Source organism: Zonotrichia leucophrys, chromosome 3 (genome assembly GCF_028769735.1).
Source record: "Zonotrichia leucophrys gambelii isolate GWCS_2022_RI chromosome 3, RI_Zleu_2.0, whole genome shotgun sequence".
Classification (NCBI taxonomy): domain Eukaryota; kingdom Metazoa; phylum Chordata; class Aves; order Passeriformes; family Passerellidae; genus Zonotrichia; species Zonotrichia leucophrys.
Window position 1 is genome coordinate 88327510 of NC_088172.1, and position 20001 is coordinate 88347510.

Below are 20001 nucleotides of genomic sequence, written 5' to 3' on the forward strand. Positions count from 1 at the left end.
CCCTTTACCTCCTCCTAGTTGGAACACAAATGCCTCCTCACCCGATAAACAGCTATCAGCAAATACACCTGCAGATGGGCAGAAACTTCAGGGTAACCCAGATATCCCTCAAAGTAGTTTGGCATCTGAAGATGGGCCGTACTGTAGCACCAGATCCAAGACCTCCAAGACAGGGAGACTCCCCTCAGAGAAGTTCCTATGGGAGGAGTAGCAGGAGGTGTTGGCTTTGTGAATGCTCCCCTAACTGCTTCTGAGGTGAGAGGATTCAAGAAAGAGTTGGGGCATTTAGTTGAGGACCCAGTGGGCATAGCCAATCAAGTGGATCAATTTCTAGGACCAAATATCTACACTTGGGGGGAGATGAATTCCATCCTGAGTATATTATTTTCCCCAGAAGAGGTCCAGATGATTAGGGTGGCTGGCATAAGAATTTGGGAGAAAGATAACCATCCAGGACTCCAGGTGCCAACAGGTGAACAGAAATTGCCACTAACGGATCCCAGCTGGAACCCTAACCAGGAGGAGGGGAGGAAGGCCATGAGGGCATATAGGTCTTTGATAATACGGGGGATCAAAGAGTCAGTTCCCAAAGGAACTAACACCCAATTGGCATTTGAGGGTACACAGGAGAAAGATGAAGCTCCTGCTGCCTGGCTTAACCGCCTAAAGCGGAACTTCCAGTTGTACTCTAGAATTGACCCAGACACCCTAGAAGGTCAAATGCTACTAAAAGTCCAATTTGTTACCAAATCTTGGCCTGATATAAGGAGAAAATTGGAAAAGATGGAAGATTGGCAAGAGAAGGACATGAATGAGTTATTAAGAGAGGCATTGAAGGTGTATTTAAGGAGGGAGGAAGAAAAGGCAAAGGCCAAGGCTAAGATCATGGTTGTTGTAGCTAGAGAAAGTGCAGGGTGGGCGGGTCCACCACCAGAAGAAGGCAAGCATAGGCCTCTTGTACTGTCAGGTGCAAGAGGGATAGAGACACCCCAAGTCCCTTTAGAGAACCACATTGCTATTACTGTGGAAAGCCAGGACACATCAGGAGGTTTTGTAGAAAGCTCAGTCTCGATGTGGCAATAGCCAGGGAACAAGATAATTTAGAAAAGATCCTTAGAGGTGACGATTAGAGGGTCAGGGGCTTTACACTTTAGGGGACCTGATGCAACATCTAGATAAGCCCTTGGTAAACTTTGAGGTGGGACCCCTAAATGAAGAATTTGAATTTTTGCTTGATACAGGAGCAGATAAGTCCTGTCTCAACAAAGTAACATCTGAAGTTAGACAAAAATAGCTAGGTAGAAAGGATATCCAATAGCACCAAAACTGGCCAGTAAGACTAAACTTGTAATAAGTGGTGTGAAAGTAAAAGGTACCTTATTGTTGTCTTGTTGTGTGTATGAGAGTGAGTCACAAACAAAGTCAGCCTCAACTTCCCGGGCAGGTGGGAAGGGGGCCGTGGAAGTGTGTGTGTGACCTGCAAACCAGGCTTGTGTCCCCCGGGTGGGTGGGGGCTGTGACCAAAGCGTGTGTGTGACCTGCAAACCAGACTAGTGCTCCCCAGATGTGTGAGGGAGCCGTAGCTGTAAGAGTGTGAGTGACACACAGACAGCCTCACAGGTGAATGTGCACCAGCGGCAACCAGAGTCAGGGCCCTTCCAAGAGGCCCAGAGATACTGAGACCTGTGGGCCAACCCCAAGGTGAGGGGGGGGCTATAGGGACCTGTGATTTTCTAGCAATAAGTTTGTGTCTTAAAGGTGTGAAGGAATGTGTGAAAGTGAATGAGAAATGAGAGAGTGAATATAGACGAATTAGAATAGAAGTAATGTAGATTGTGCATTACAAGTTTTACCACATCTCCTTAGAGGGAAGTGTATTGTGTAGAAGAATGGTGTAAGGAAAAAAAAAATTATGTGTAAGGGGTTGAAAGAAGTATTTAAGCTGCAAGTGAAAGTAAGAAACAGAAGTAAGAGATAAATAAATAAGATCTTGAAAAATAGAACAGAAAACCAGTGAATTAAATACACCGAAAAATAGGAGAATAAAAGTACTTTGGGAGTTAAGTTAGCTGAGAAATACATCTCTTTGCAAAATACATAGTATGTAGAAGTTGATGAGAGAAACATACAAGCTATGGAAAAAGAGAAATTACCAATAACATTAAACAGAGAAACTGAGTTTTGATAAAATCATTAAATAGCAGACCATTAATGCCTGTGTTTGAAAGCCCATTTCAGGTACTCTTCATTACTAATTCGACTGTGCAGACCAAAAGAAAAAGGTTGGACTCACATCACTCTCACCCCCTGGCATTGGACCAGGATTCAACATCAGGTTTTTTCCCTCTGGCATTCTGGCATTGGACCGGACTCCACCCCATTCTCTCTCTGGCATTGGACCGGACTCCACCCCATTCTCTCTCTGGCATTGGACCGGACTCTACCCCTTTCTCCTTCTGGCATTGGGCCAGAATCCACACCACTCACCTCCGGGCACTGGATAAGGACCCACCCACATCACAAGTTAATTCACCTGAGTATACTGTGATTTAAAGTTGACTCTCAGGAGGAAAAGTCAAAAAGACTGAACTGTATGGGAGAAAAATTGGTATCAAGAGTTCTAACATTGCTTAAAATGTTTCAAGACTGTTGTGTGTAAACTACTAAATAAGTAATTCTGGTTTAAGTTCCCCAATTTAATTCTAAAGACTCCAGGTTAATCCTCTACAGAACACTCCCCTGAGGGGGAAACTAAAATTGGTAGGGAATAGACCAAGAGAGGTGTAACCAGAGAAGCGGGTAGAAGGGACTCTAAAGAGCTTGGAAGCTTCTCCTCAGTAAAATTCCCCAAGAGGCAAGGCCGGGTGGGCAGGCTGTGCAAGATGACCCATACAGGACTCTTGGGAAGGGTAGTACTGATAGCTCTGATTGCTGGTGGTGCTCTGGGGAGCCCAGCTGAGCCATGCAGTGAATGCTACCAACCCTTCTATCAAGAGGAAGTGAGCTCCTTGTCAAGAGTCCACATCAGTCCTAACCCTGATTGTGTTAACCCCTCCCAATTGGTCCTTTATCAGAAAAATAGGAGAGTGTATTGGGTAGCATACAATACTGCCACTTCTAGGCAGCCACTCCAAGGAGAGTGCCCTATAGGGGAAGCCTGGCTGTGCTTTGAATGTGATGCTGCTGAAACAAGCTCAGCAGATCTAGTAAAGAGCAAAGAAATGGTGAAAATGGTAAGAAAAATTGTTTGTTACAAGTATTTATATGAGTGTACTGGAAAAGAGATAAACCCCTTTTGGAACACATTTCAGGGGAGTTCTAAACCCCTAGGTTTGATCTCATCTGGCAACTGCATTGCTAGAGTGATAAAACCAATTTTCTTATTACCCAAAGAAACTGGATCAAGTTTGCGAGTTCCTATATATAATGATTTGGGAGAAATTAAACAAAACCGGAAAAGTGAAATAGAAATTGAGAAAATCCAAAATTGTAAAAGCCAAGTTCGGACCCCAATATCTATGTTAAACAAAGTCATCAGGCTCCAGGCAGTATTAAAAATAAAGAATTCAATTATTAGGAACATTTCAAATGAAACAAAAAGATTAGCATGTGTAAATAATCAAGATCAAACTCCTACACTTGATCCCAGTGGGTGGGCGAACTTGGAGATTTTCAGAAAAGATGTATGGGAAAAGGTGGTTTTTCTCGCTGGGTGTGTACTTGTAAAAAGATTGCTCTTTTTACTATGCTTATTTATCTTTTTTAGTAGAATAGTATTTGCCGTGCAGACCAACCTGAAGAAACCAAGGAAAGTAACACGGTTAAGTAACCATGATTACCAAATGTTATGAACAAAAATTCGGTTAATATTTTTTTGAGAAAGAGTTTTAGGGAGGCAGCTGGATCTCTGTTTCTGCCAGGGTTCTTCGTGCTTTGTTATTGTAATCACGGGTCGTTGTAGCTTATCTCCTCTTTTGTATTAGTAAAAGGCCTGGCTGGGTGGTGTGGATGGCCCTTCCCCGAGGCAGTGCGCTCTTCCAGCATAGGGAAGACACCTGAGAGGGTGGGGGGGGCTATGCAAAGTGACTCCAAAGACCAGCATGCTTTGAGACCTCGACTCCAAAATGCACAGAGAAAACCCTAAAAACAACGAGCCAAAAAAGAGTTGAGAGACTGGAGTGATGTCCAGATGTGAGGAGCCAAGTGCTGAGCCTGCAGAGATGCGGAGTCCCTCTCGCCCTGAGCATAGAGTCATCCCGACGCCCGGACCAGGCAGGACCAAATCAGGGAAACCAAGATCTGACGGGGACATCACGCCCTAAAGGCTCCCACAAGGACCGGATCCCCCGGCTCTGCCCCTAGTGGACAGAGCTGCGCGTATCCTCCTCCTCTGAATCGCCCTGGGAGACACAACGGGGACTGCAGCCCTGCCGAGCTGCCCCATCCTGAGCTGATCACTTTTAATAAAGGCATTAAAAAGGAGAAGAAGTCTCCTGGCCCTGTTTATTTCACCTTTGCCCTCCTTCCCCACAATTATTTAATCTTATTTTAAATTAACTGCTCTTTATGTGACTTCACACCTGGGTGTCAGTTGCAGGAGCACTCAAGACAGAAGAGGACACAAGGACTGCCACAGTTACTAATCCTTGGGTATAACCATTTGTAGCATATTCATTTGAGAAAGAAAAAGGTGATGCTCATCTTGGGGTTAGGGGAAGGCCTTTAACTCCTATCAAAAACAACCAGTGAGGTTTGCTGTTGTACTTTATGGTAGAGATAATTCATGCCATTTTTGTATAAAATATTGCAAAATCCAAGCTATGTCTTTGACCATCCGGCTGGGAGCAGAGTTTATGTTTATCCAATTAGTTCCCGGACAACATTAAGATAATACCAAGTCTGTTAATGCATGAATGAAACCTTCCCGGGGCATGATTGCTGACTTCCCTGGAATGTCAGGGCCACTCATGAGGGACCTGCACCTGGGAGATTGCATCTACCTCACTCAAGCACGGGCACCACTCTGCTACATGCGAATGCAGACTCTTCTGACGTGTTCAGACAACCATCTACACACCTGGACTCACTTTTGTCTGTCCCTGCACATGCATGGCCCCAGTTCCACATGTGAAGGGTCACAAAGGAACATTCAGTCATCTCTGCCTCAGGCAGAATAAACTGTATATAAGCTGGCTGCATGAAGCAGTCGGTGTGAACCAGCGGGGAGACGCTGACGCTTTGTCGGTCTGATCCAGGTTCACCCAGCACCGACACCCGGGGTTGACGCTGCCTTGACGGTGGTGGTTTTTCTCGAAATTCTATCTTGTTAACGATCTAATAAATCATTGCTATATTTTCTTAAAACTTTGGTTTCCGATTTGATCATTTTTAACAGCTGTCACCTCAGAGGAGTCATGGCACACCTCCAAGGACCACCAAGATCTCATAAACCTCCAATACCCTTGACACAGCACCTTTCCTCTGTTGTATCAAGTGAACCTCCCACACCCATTCCCTCAGCAAATTGTACAGCTAATACCAGCGTTATGAAGAAAAAACCAGCATAAACTGACATGGAAACAGTGACTAAAGCACAGCAGAGCCTGTGTGTCCCTGCAGCAGCTGCTGGCAGAGCCCAGCATGGCTGCCCTCACCCTCGAGCAGGGAGACAGGTGCTGGAAAGGGGGTAATAAACACTGGCATTAAGCACACTGCAGGACCCAAGGACAGGAAATCTTGGAGCACTCACTAGCTCCCGGCCAGCCTGAAGAGAATTTCTTAGCTCCATCTGGTGGGCAGGCAAGCTGCTTCTGGCTCACAGACAGCCGTTCTCCTTATAATTGTTGGTGGTTTTTATGAGAAGAGATTAAGGAATACCATCTTCATTAACAGCAATTCTTGCTTCTCCTGGGAAGAATTCAATTTATAAAGATTAAAACACATCACTGCTGGCTGGAGTAATTTCCTATGGATCTCTTTCTATTCATATTTCAGCTACAGACCTGTGTTTACTGTCACAGGTCCCAGACAATTGGAAACTACGGTCCCAAAGAACAGTCACTTCTCCTGAGACCCTGAGTACCCCAGTGACAGCAATCACAAAGCAATTCCTGAACAGCTCCTAGGCAGAAATGGAGCAAACACAACACCTGCACCTGAACTCTCTGCTGTTACTGCTGAGCACAACCACAGCAATCACTGGGTTCACTCCCTGCATTCATTACCCAGGGATATGGTTCTGCTTGGAAGAGTGGAAGGAGTTATAAATTGCCCTCCCACTGCACATGTTTCCTCAATAAAAACCTTACCTAGCTCCTCCCCAGAAAGATGGATGAGGAGTAAATGAACTACAATAGGAGCTCATCACAAAGAATTCAGCAACTCCTTGAATTTGTCCTTGCCCACACCTTTCAGAAAAATACAGCATTTACATAGGAAAAAGGCCCAGTAAAAAGCAGGAGGTTTTAATACATGGCTGCATTTAAATTCATGATGGATTTTGTTTGTTCATTCCTGTGATAGGCTTTGGAATAATTCTTCATGCTCTGTTGTCAGATTTTTTTTACACTTGAGAAACAACAGAGGTCTAATAATTGAACTAAGCAAGACAGCCCCAGCCATTTCATCTATGCACCCCAGCTAACAACAGAAGCAAAAAGAAAATATTTAGTTAAGTATCTTTGTCTGCAAGCTGGATGCAAACCAACAGCATTAATAACCCTTTTTAAGACAGACACATGGCCCGAAGCCTAAGGTCACATCTCTGTAATTGTGATTACAGTAGGTTTCTAGTCACTGAAATATGTGTCCTAGTTTAACAAGATCCCTGCTGTCACTATTTTGTTGCTGAAGTTATAGCAATAAGTAGTTCAGCATTCTCAATTTCTGGTTAAAAAAAAAAACAACAACAATCCTAACAGTATTGCTATGGCCTTTCCGACATCAGAGTTCCCTTCTGTCCTTATCCTTTTCATTACATTTGAGTTAATTACAAGACAAAAATATTTATCCAACTCACAAGCATCCACTTTCTATAGTAACTGTATTTGATTACATTTAATAATATCAACTTATTTCATTCGGAGCTGAGTAAAAATAGTATGAAGCAAATCTACTCCTCATTAAGCTGCCTGTAGTAGTTATCATGACCAAAATGCAAATTTTCAACTCCTGAAGATGTAGACTTAGCTCATCTTAGACTTGTCATAGCAAATTATTTTACAAAGGGAGATACACATACTGTCCTTATTGTACAGGTGATGGGGTAGCAGAGGCACAAAGAGATGCAGTATTTCACCTGTGAAGGTGAAAATAGGAACACAGCCCTTCTGATGGACTCTGATGCTGTACCATACCCCACACAGATCACATGGTGAATATCGATCCATCATGTACTCTATTGATAAAGCTCCTTGCTATGTAAAAGCTTCTCAGTTTGCAAAGGTTTTCTACTGGCAGCTCTGAAAAAAAGAACAGATTCTGTTTAAATTCATCTACAGTTTCTGCTTGAGCTCACATGGTGGACATCCTCCTGCAAAAACAGGGCTGTGCCTCTCACTTGCTCATTAAATTGCACCCAGCTGTTTATTATCCAAGGTATCTGTGTTTCTCAGAGGACACAAACTCCCTAACTATGCAGATATGAACTCATATGTGAACAGCAGTGATAAGTAAAATTTCATCATTTGACTTGTCTAACTTAATTGAATGTACCTCAGACAGTAATAACACTAAAGACAAAAAAGGAATTTCACAGCCTCTGTTCCCTTTTTCATAAAAAGCTCAGCTCTGACTGTAATACACCAGGGCAATATTTGAATGCTACAGTGCACAGATGCAGTCACACAGAAAATTAGAACTCTCCAAAATAAAAAAAAAAAAAAAAAAGCAGCTGTAGTACATAGCTGCATCAGTACCAGCTCAAGAGTGGAAAAGTACTTCATCTGCTTAGCCCCTTTTACTCTGTTGGTGACGTCAGCCAGGCACTAATGAAAGCCCAATTAGCATATCACCTTGTGTGTTTGAATGTACAATTGGAGCAGCTGATGATTCTCTTCTGAGATTCTAAATAACCACCAAAGCTGAGCCAGAGCTGCTGCTTGGTAGGGAAGATTTAGCTTCAAAACATACCCAGTTCCCTGTGCAACACAAAAAAATGTGCCAGTTTCAGAAAAAACACCAATCCAGAGCGGACATATTTCTCTGAGGAAAGCAACACAATGCAGCTCCAATTTTAAACAGCATTCATTTGGTCCTCATTATAGAATAAAGGCTGTAATTCCTAAATGAGTTTGAAAACTGCATTGATTATTTGCTCCCAGAAACCGGGGTACAGACCTTGGTGAACTTTAGGAAAGCAGCACCCCTGTCAATGCCCTGGCTGTTTTCCAGATGACAGTGACTGAACAGCAAACAGCCATGGAACAGAATGTGCATCCTTCTGCTCTAAAACGTGCTGCAATCAGCCAACATAGAAAAGAAAAAGCATTTGCAGACCATTCAAATTCAGACGTTGACTGGACTTGCACGGTGGGAAAGGTTGTATATTTTCAGGGCTCTGACTCCCTTTGGTCCCTATTTAGCCACCTGTGTCCAAGGGAGAACAAAAATGGATGTCTCTCATCCCATCCTCCTTACCTGAACACCTGCACCAGCTGTTTGTTCCATAAGCACAGATGTGAGGGCTGCCATCCAGGGAGCCACAAGTCATTCTCAGCACAGCAATGCACCAAGTGGAACAGGATTTCAAATTACCAAAATGAATCGCAGGGGTGGAGAGGAGACATGAGGCCAAAGAGAAACCTGTTGAACACTGAATGTTGACAGAAAGGAGTGAAAAAATGAAAGGCCTAAGTCTGTAGCAAGAACTTGCTTCTTAAACTTCCTGTACAGGGACTGAAAGCAGGACCAGAGGCTCCTGCCCTGACCTTAGAGAAATCCTAAAGGCACCACTGTTTTGCAGCATTTGAGGGCTAGAAACTGAAAACTGCCTCTGTCAACGCAACAGCAATGTGAGGGAAGTACAGTGCTCTGAGCAAGAACTTCAACCCTGACCTAGACAAAGAGCATCTAAAAGAGGCAGGAATTCAAGCCCAGCATGACTTCCTTGGAGTCTCTCTTGAAAGGACAAGATTACTTACAAGGTTCAACTGGATTGGTAAAGTGCTAATGTTGATCATTCTGCCTAAATGGACAGAAATCAAACCCCAAGCACAACAAAATACACCAAGAGCACCCCCTCAATTCCCATACACACCAAAGGGCTTCTGCCCACTTCCTACTCCCTTTAAACACCAGGTCTTCCTGTCTGACCATGGCAGTCAGAGGACACAAAACAGTCTGTGACCATCAGAGAATGCCTCACAAGCAGACAGAACCACAACAAATTTAAAAGGGCTCTGTTAGATGAGAAAATGTCCTTAAGTGATTTTCAGCCTCAAATCATCCTCTTACTTGTAGCTGATCACATCAACATGAGCCAGGTTTTGCACAAAAAAGGCAAAATGCTAACAAATCAAATAGCTAAATAATACTGCATTTAAGTCTTTATTAAACATGGCTACAGTGCATACAGTAATTAAAACTTGAGCTTTGATTTGGCAAGCATCGTCCTCGTTTCACTGTTGTTTTTCCTCAGTGCTTCATCAAATTCAAGAGACATCCTTCAGTTTAGCCCCCACCCTTAGGATTATCAAATGTTTTATAGCTCTGCGAACCTTGGAACAGCCAAACACTGCAGTTGTAGATGAAAGGAAATTATCTTCAAGGTGCTTTCTCTCAGCACTATCCTTATTTTCTTGCCTGGAGAGGGGAGACATACCAGAGAGCCAGGATGAAAAAGCAGGGCCCCATTCCAGAGTGCAGAATAACAGACTCAATATCACAGCTCCTTCCAAGTGGTGATCAGTCTTCTAAATGATCTATAGGAAAAGGAGGCAGTATTGAAAAGCTTTAACACTAGAGTGAGCTACTTCTTGCCAAATTATATATTTCACCATATCATTTCTCATGAGAGATACTATTTTGCTAATTATGTCTAATGATTTTTTTATGGTAGAAATTTTCCAAAAGATTTTACACTCATTCTCACAGCACTACAAAGAAACTGTCATGTAACAAATAAAGAGAACACAACCAGGCTGTGATTAAAAAATCCATCCTTTAAGAGAAATACGCTTTATTTTCTGTTTTGAAAAAAAAAAACAAATTCTTGTTTTGTCTGAAAACTTCCTTTCATTAAATCATAAATTAAAACGGACCAGAAATATGAGATGAGCTAGCTCCATTTAGCATTCAATAAACTCAGTAAACAGCAGAAATTAGGAAAAGGAACACCACATGCATAAACAACAGAAAGTAAAACTGACATGGTATTTATTTCAATACTTGGAATAGCATCTGAGATGAGCATTTTTAAACAGTCACTCTGTTATAAACGGTGTTCAGTTTATGTTGATTTGGGGCTGGGTTGGGAATTGTTTTGGGGTGAGTTGATGGGTGTCTGTTGTGGGTCCTGGGGAGGGAAGGTCCAGAGTTTGGTGGGGGCAATAGTCAAAGGGGGGCGGGAGATGATTGGACAGGGGACTTGACCAATCATTCGATGCCCTGAGAAAATTATTGGTCCAGAATGAATATTGATAAGGACCAATGAGAACACCAGAAAACAGTCAATCAACGCACAGATCCAAAACCCATCAATCCTGGACCTGAGAGGGGTTATAAAATGAGGGTTTTGGTTGGCTTTGGGGTTCTTCTTCTTCTGAAGGGCCTACTTTTTGGGGGAGAACCCAGCGCGTTTGGGACACGTTGTTATCTTTGGGTTGTTGCTTGGGAGTTTGGGCTTATCTCAAACTCCCTGTCCTCTGTAGTTTGGGAAGGAAAAAGGCTCTTGTTTATTAAAACAAAATCTGGCCTCGTTTGAATTCATTACAACTGTATGAACTAGAATACAAGAATCTTTCTTTTTGGTAAGTTGGCAAATCAGTTCTCACAAACAGATATTTGAACAGTGCAGCAATCCCAATCAGATCTGATCTTTGGAAAAGTTTTCTTCCCAACCTCAAAATCCCCCAGAAACACCTAGATAAGATCAAAAACAACAGCAGTAACACAACCGAGACAAACATCACAAGATCTTTGACCCAGAGTGATTTTTTATAGACACGGGGTGTAAGAGATTAACACCTGCACGGGGTGGGAGTGAACTGTCACCACGTCCAAAGGCACAGGTTTGCATTCCTTATGCATCAGCAGCTCCCACTAAACTTCCAAAATGTCCCCAATATGCCGTGCAAAAACACACAGCCAGCTACACTCTCCCTTATTCCAGAGGAAACAGAACTTAAATGCAGTACAGTCAGCAGTTTCATCCAAGTAAAATGAAAGGAGAACTGAGCTTTCTCTTTCAAAATTGATAACGTAATTTACAAACTGTAAGGGAGAGTTCCTGCTTCCCCTTCTTGGGGGCTGGATAATGCATCTGCATTATTGGGGGAGTATCTGGGAATCTAGAAGTATCCACTTCTCAAAGACTATTACTTGAAATTATTCATCTGAACCAATGTAACTCCACAATTGATTCTTTCTTTGCTTCTAGTGGTTGTCCTTATCTACTTACAGGGTACATTTCTAAAAATCATAGGTTTGTTTGCTTCCAGAAAAAACACTTATTTTAGATAATCTTGCCTCCACAAAGTTATTTTTCAGTTTTCTTCAGTCACTGTTGTGCTTTCAGGAATGTCTGATTACCCATAAAATGCCTTCTGACAGCTCAGATTCATTATTAAATTACCACATTTAAATTTTTCATGTGGGCAATTACTTTTATGAATGACTGTCGGCAATATTTCACTAAATCTGAATCAATTTTTAAAGGATTCTAATTGCTACTTAGATGCCCCTCTAGCTCTCGTTTTATAGGCTTTTGAAAGATTTTCATGTCTTTTGGTCAAATATATTCCCTCTTACATTTTATATTGTTGAAAATTATTTACATCAGAAACAAAGAAATATGAAGCTGGTGGTGCTACATAAGCAGATAGACTGCACAGTAGAAAAGATTCACAGCCAGAGTCTTGAGAATCAATAATTATCTGTAACCCTCACTTAGAGCTCCTGCATCAAGTTACATTATTCATTTGGGTTTTGGCAGGAGAAATTAATGAATTCCAGCTTGACAGACACCTTAAAGAATTATAAATTTTTCAAGTAGCTGGGCCAAACTAAACCTTTAATAAGTCCAGGGAGAGAAAAAATAGAATTACACAAGGAGTGTTTTTTTCCCATTGAAATTTTTAAAAGCACATACAAATATGTATTCAGAAAGGGCAGGTGAGTTTTAAATTACACCACTAAGATAGGCTGGAGTTGTGACTTGTGTCCCAGTGGAGCATCATCAGGAAATTTCATTAGCACTATCTATTTTTTATGCCAAGGTGGCTAATGAAAGTGATAAACAAGATCAGAAATAAACTAATGATTGATGTACTCCCCCAACAAACTCCAGCTAGATGTTCCTCTTTCAAGTGCCACATTTTGTGCATGTTCTTCATCCAACTGCTTGTCCACTTTGGAGATTTTTCTATTTTTCTTTTCATTTTCACTGTTCACTATCAGTTTGTAGAGAGGCAGGAAATGAAATATTCCTTTGAAAACCACATGGATTAATGCTTCTTTAATTATTTTGTCTAGAAAGTCAAAGACCAGGATAACAGGAAAGAAACAGAAAAGGATGTGTGCCATGTCTTCTTGTGCACAAGGATTGAAGGTTTTACCACTGAGGTCTGAGGGAGACATTTGGAGAAGGTCCCATCAAAACAGAGATGTTGAAAAATAGCCTATAAAAATGGCTTGCATTTCTTAAATTATATGAGAAGCAAACAAACACCTCATTAAAATCTAAGACTCTTTGATTACCTTGCCGGTTTTCTTGCTGGCCGACTGCAGAAATGTGGGCAATCCAGTGAACTTCATCTCTGCCCCCTTTTTCAGTGGAGAGGGGAGAGTGGAAAACATATGGCAAGCTCACTTCTGTAAAGATTTTGAAATTTTTCAATGAATGCTGCAAGCCATTTTAAGCAATATTCATCTTCTGCACCAGCAAACCTATTTCACTGTGATCTTCAGCAAAGGCCAAAGCCTGAGGGATGGTTGCCAGCAGCAAGTTATGCTTCAATATCCAACCTTGCATAGGTTCCAAAAGGGATTGTCATCTGCATCTAAACTCTAATTAGCAGCTCTCAAAGCTGTGTTTGATAACTTTATTCCAACAGTCAGTATCAGCCCTGAGTACATGCCCGTATTACTGTCCAAAATACAGAGCTATGGATGAAGAATTGCTTGAAAAAGGTGAGTCCAGCAAAAGCTGCCACCTGCAAGAAGTACTCCATTGTGACAGAGGCAAGGACAGGTCAAACCAGGCTGAAGCTGGGAGCAGTGAACTACCAATGTTATTCCCTAGTTCCCAGGGCTCCCACTGACCAAAGTGGTTTAATGAATCCTGGTCTTCTGATCACATCCAATACAGCTGAGCTGGGCTCTGGCTTCAGCCTTAATGCCATGCTTAGATACAGAGAAATGATATTTAAGAGTTGTGGAGTGATGTAAAAGAATTCCAGGTTGCTAAGAAGACCTACTATGTACAGGAAGAGTAGGGTTTTTCCCCCAGTACAAGGGGTGCATCATAGCATTTCTAAAGATCCTCAGCATTTTGCAAATTAGAATCCTACCCTAAACACTGAAAGGGTTTGAAGAAACTACCTGAACACATTCTCTTTCCTGCTCTCTTCTCCAGCTTCTCACTTCAAATTCCTACCAGGTGAGTCATACTGAATGTCTCTCCAAAAACTCTGAGAGCTCTGTCCTGCTTATTTTGAGAAAAGAGTTTTTCATTGCAAAGAACACCATTTATACCCATTAACACCCTTGTTAACCATCCTAAAGCTAATTCTATGGATTTTGCTAGGTTTTCCCAATTACAATGGTAACTGTTTGAAAAACAGAGGCTGTTCCCTTTGAACTGTCAAGCACATTGCACAGACATTAAAATTAACTGCATACATTTATTTCTTAAAAACATTACAGTGACAAGAACAAATGCCAAACCTGAATGGTGCCTGTCCTCATTCCATGAGGGGACCACTTCTTTCCCACTACACATGGAGCATAGCAGATTGTCCTTGGCACAACAGTAAACAAGAACAAGCAGTAGACACTGGGGTTTATTTAAGAGCTTTTACCAGCCTATTTCTCATGCACATTCACTTGCTCTCCTCCAAGCTTTATAGGTTCACTATGACCTGACTGCCCCCTCTCCAGAGGAAGATCATTGCTGGCCTGAGCATAGTAGGCAGAAAGAACTCTCAGTTCTTGCTAAGCAGCTGTTGCAGCCACTAGCCTCAGGCACAAGCGGCTAGGGTCCCTGCCCCCAAGCATTTGTCTCCATGCAGCTCATCAATTTCCAGAATCTAGCACATGTCCAGGATCTGTGCTCCAACCAGAATCTCCCCCGCTGCCTTTTCATGTAATCTTCTTTTCAAGGTCACTTCTTTTTGGGAAGTCAGTTTCCTGGCTTCCTCTTCCTTCCAGCACCAAAGTCTGTGTTCCTCCCAGTCTAAACCAGGACACAGGCTAAGGCAGAAGCACGACATCTGATCAGCCTCCTTGGTTCTTTCTCAGGCCTGCTTATTAATTGCAGTGTTTGGGTTCTTAATTGGAGGATTTGGGATGTGCCACTGCATTTTACCCTGCATACTCTCAGAATTTACAACTGAGTAATACCAACTGCAGCCAGCAAGCTGCTGCTTCAAATTTCAAAAGTTTCAGACATTCACATACAGGCCCAGCTATCTGCCAGCTGTGTGTGCTCACAGTTCAGGCTACTTCTTTGCCTAAGACACAGATAAATAGGTTATAGCCATGCTGAGACAAACTGGAATCTGCAGATCATTTCCCTGTAAGTGCCACCTCTCTCAAGACACCCACATGGTAGCTGGATTAGGTCATGTGTCATCCCCTAGTCTCAATTAACTCCCCACTCATGCTCTGGAGTCAGTTCAAAAGAAAGCAAATTGCCTTCAACCAAAAAGCACTGTGTTGTGGTGTGTCTGTATAAGTTGGACTGTTCTGTTCCCCCCTATCATGTAATGGTTCTGCCCTGGTTCTCCCTTCCCTCCCTTGTGCCGCCAGTTATCCCAACTCCTCCCCAGTTGCCTTGGAGATTAATGTACCCTTTCTCAAATCCCTCCCCGGTGCCCTGTCCGTCACTCAGTGCTCCCACCCTTCTCTCTGGAACTCTCTAGAAACTTCCAGCTAGAGCATTGAGTGATTGGCTCAGTGGCCAGGGCCCCACCCTCAAGTTATACCCATTGGTGTTCTCCCTAAGTCAGTCATTTGTATCCCATTCCCCTCTGAAACCCTATTCGTCCAAGGACTGATTCCTCCCCTGTGTCTCTTCCTCCTTATAAGTTGTTGTAACTTCCCGCTCTTTCTCTTTGGCTGTTGGTTTCCCCTGGGATCAATAAACCTGCATTCACCACAGCTGGAGAGCGCTCTCTTCTTATTTCTGCTGACTGTAGCCAGAAGCCCAGCCACGTCCTAGCACAAGGAAGCGCTACTGTCGTAGCATAGGGCATTTGCCTTAGGTCCTGTCCCGAGCCACAGAGATTGGGACAGTGCCCCTGTACTGCTAGCGGTGCTGGAAAGCTGGCCGGGACGTCCGAGAAGGACAATTCTTCTCCAGCTGGACCGCTGCAGCACTGCAGCCTGTGGATGGGTTTCTCTACTGAGAACAACTGGATCAGGCCTCAGTCTGAGGCCATCACAGCAGCTGGGTGTTTGTCAGGGCTGCTCCCTGTGCAGCCACAGCAAAGCATTGGCAAGGCAGCACAAAACCACAAACCGCAATTTATTGTGGTTTTTCATATCTCAGTATGAAAGAAGCAATGAGAAATATCACAAGAATATTCCCAAGGGAATTTTAAAAAGTTTTGATGCTGGTTAAAGCTTTTATTCAGCACTGACAATGGTATTCTGAATAGCTCAAAGTAGGGAGATATCAAGGCTTACAAAATGGCAGTCAGGAAAACTCAGAAAAGCTTTAGACCTTCTACAGTGTCAGGACCAAGAACATCCCTCTGGCTGTCCTGAACAGCCAAGACCCCTGCCAGGGGTCTCAGAGACCCTGGCACAGAGCCCAAAATGCCTGTCATTTTGATTATGACCCGTGGAGCAAGTTAGCAACCTTAGATGAAGATTTGCAAGCCGTGACAAATTAAGTAGAATGATAGTGAATTTATCACAAGATGAAAAAGTAGATTTTGGGGGTTTTAGAATGGGGATTCAGGGGGGCAAGATGGAGGGATCTGGGCATGTCCTGCCTTTCTTCTTCTTGGCCTCCATCTTCTGCTGTGATGTTGGCACTTTTAGATTGGTTTAGAGTAGAAGCTCACTGTCTCACATAGGTGATAGGTATTGGAAAGTAATTGCAAACATTGTATACATAGTTTTTAGTATAAAGACATAACACCACCCCAGGGGCAGGCAGAATACCTCTGATTGTTGTGCTGAGCGGACCTCGACAGGACAAGAGAAAGAATTTTATAGATGAGATACAATAAACAACCTTGAGACTGAGAAATGAAGAGCCCTGACTCCTTCCTCAAGCACCGGGCTGGGAAAAGAGACTTTCTAACTTTTCTCGGGGTCGCTCTGACCAGCTAGAGGTCCCGACACTACAGGATCTATTTTGTTCTAGGAGGATCTGTGGACCTAATAAAACTTTATCTGCCTTGTATCCTTAGGCTATCAATGCTACAAAAACACTATCTTCTTATTAACTTAGTGTTTTACCAACACTGAGAATCTGACTTCATGAGCACGTTTCCCGTTAGAAAGGAGAAAACAGGTGGAACCACACTCTAGAAGATTCACCATGCTATTTATACTTCAGAAAAAACATTTGCTTTCCATGAAAACTCAGAGCTATCCATTGCTTTTAAGTTTATGAGTCAAATGTCTTTTTAGAGCTTTCAAATAAGACAATATACAATGTGTCTGGTTTAACTGTTTTTCCCCCAACAATAAATAGTCCATCTGCTGAGTTTATCAGCAGCAGAAACTTCCATTAACACCCAAATACTTGCATATTATACCTACACTCAGAGAAGAGGCCACTTTATCCTGCAGCTTCCATCTGTCAAGCTGTAGTTCCTGGACTGCAATACCCAAGGAGCTCAGAAATCTCACAGTAGAACTCCTCTCCTTGAGACAGGGATATTCCATCATTCCTAGTTTACAAGTAAGGCACTTGGGCAGCATGACATGACTGATGAACCTAAGGACACCTGAGGTCTACAAATTGCTGTAATTTGAACTTCATTCACCGGTGCCCCAAGCTGATGGTTCGCAGTTCAGAGCAGCCCCTCCTGAGGGATGATTGTTACCCTTCAGGTTCAATTCAGATGGCCCTGTTCCTGCACTGCTGACAGAATCATTATCCATCAGTTTATTAGTCCTCTGTTCACTAAGAACTGAGGAGGAAGTGTTGAGAGCTAAAAATCCCCAAACATGGCTCTATACATCATGGGCAGTCACAGCTAATAGCCTTGACACTAGGACTAACAAGAGACAACACTAACAACATTGGAAAAAAAATTACCCACAGTCCAGCCATGCACTGTAATGTCCTCTTTTTTTTTTAAGTAGCACATCCCTGTCTCTTTAATTACAGCAGGCAGGATGTGAACAGATGCGTACTGCACCCAGCAGCCCAATGATTTAGGCAAACTTTTAGCCATTAGCAAATCATTTAGGTGGCTGACTCAGGTAAATAAGATATACAGATTCCCCCCAGCTGATTAACCACTGAGCTTGCACAAGCTTGGCTCTTTGACCACAGCTGACAGCCCTGTTCTCAGTTTCATCATCGTTTTGGGTTGAAAGCAAAAATGTCAGCATTCGTGTACATCTTGTCTGGAGGTCGAACAAAATACCCCAAGTCAGTAGGAGGTGAGGAATTCTTCCATGAAATGAATCACAGATTGAAATTATTCAATACAGGCTACAGGGAAATATATATATATATATATACACACACATATATATATATATGTATACACATACATACATGTACACACACACAGGGAACTGCAGTCAGCCTGCAGTTCTCCAGATAAATCCTACAGATTTATGTACTGCTTACAGACATCTCAGTTACAAGGCCTGGCTCTCAAGCTACCTCCCAAGGAAACTAAATCCACACAGATCTTCAATGATATACAGGCAGCATATGAATTCAATTTCTTTAATAATCAAACCTAAGTCCCTAGCAGCTCCAGCTGTCATGTCCATTTCTAGCTTCTACAGGCACTTTATCAGCCTTTACTTCCAGAGCTGATGTCACACAACACATCTGCTGGTTATTACTGTGGAAGTGTCCCCAGTTTCACACCTTCCCAAAGGCAGATCCTCCAAAGTCCTGTGCTGCAACATCCAAGTGCCTCTTGACAGCCCCTACAGCAATAAATGGGCACAGTTCTAGAAAAACTGAATGAATCTTGCAAGCCTTCCTCTCTCATCACATCTGTGTCTTTTCCTGACATATAGTTCACCCTGCCTTCCCCTCTTATCCATACAAACAACCCCCTCTTTGGTAAAGATGAGGCTTTCATAATCCACTTGCTGATGAAGGATAACAGAAATAGAGGTAAGCACACATGCCTTTTTCCTTGCTTACTTTAAAGATGCCATAGACTTTTTCTTCAGCTCTGACTAGATTGATCTGAACAATGAAAAGATAAAGACAAACATTTGGGGTGCCAAGCATTGATGGTTAGTGTGGAAATTATGGAAGAAGTTAAGTTATGTTAATTACCAAAACTCAAATTCTCTGGGATTTTACAGGTTATTTTGTCTCAGCATGTGTCACAGTTGAGACGGCCACAATACACAGAGAATCACCATAAAATTTCAGAAGACTTTAAGCATCCCCAAACAGAGCAACACCATGCCACATCAGAAGGCTTCAGGCATCTGCCCATACAGAGCAACATCACTTCAGAAGGCTGCAAGCATCTGCCCTTCTTGTTCTTTAGCCCAGCCTTTTATACCCTTCATGTTGATGCACTGCACCTGTGTGCCCTGTGTTCCCTTTGGTGGTTGGTAAGTGCCCCTGGGCCCTCCAGGTCTCATTGCTTTCAGTGCTGCTCACCTGCTTCTCACAGATGTAGCCAATTAGGAACGAGGCTCGGCCACAGCCCCACTCTCAATGACCACAAACCGTGTACCTACATTAAGAATCCTAGGCTGCAAGGTGTTGAGCATCTCTGCAAACTTCATTTGCCTGGGAATAGCCAGTGAAAGACATAAGGAACACAGTTTGTGGGATTAGGCCCTGAGAATGGTAGCACAATGCAGACTGCCAGACCCAAAGACTGTCCAAGGCAGGAAGTCTCCTCCTTCAGGCATAGTAAACAAGCTTTAGTACAGTCTGAGATGCCAGGGAGTGGCATCAAAACAAGTACTTGCCATTAAGGATTTTACACATCTCACTGTTGCTGTCCAACATTTTGCTCCTGACAAGCCAACAGTTCCATGACCTTAAAAGCATTTCTGAGCCACTCAAGTTCATGAATCCATGCAGCCCAGTTGCTTGAAGGACAAACATTTGCTGGTGTAAAAGAAGGAAATGGAAGCAGGGAAATGGCAAGAAACCCTCTTTCCTATGGGACAATCATTCTGGATTAGTAATGAGTGTTAAAAGAGAAAACTGCATGGCTAGTCATCCTCTCTGGAAAAAAATGAAAATGCACGTTCCCATCTTGCTTCTGCAAATGCAGAGCCTGCAGTGACTTTTCGGATTAGGAGATTGTAGCATCACCATACCCTTACAAATGAGCCTCCAAATGATTTTCCAGGTCCAAGGAACCAGAGCAGAATTATCATTAGTGCTTAGCAGTAATACGGCATTTCAGCACTCTAAATGTCTAATAGGAGAAATTACCT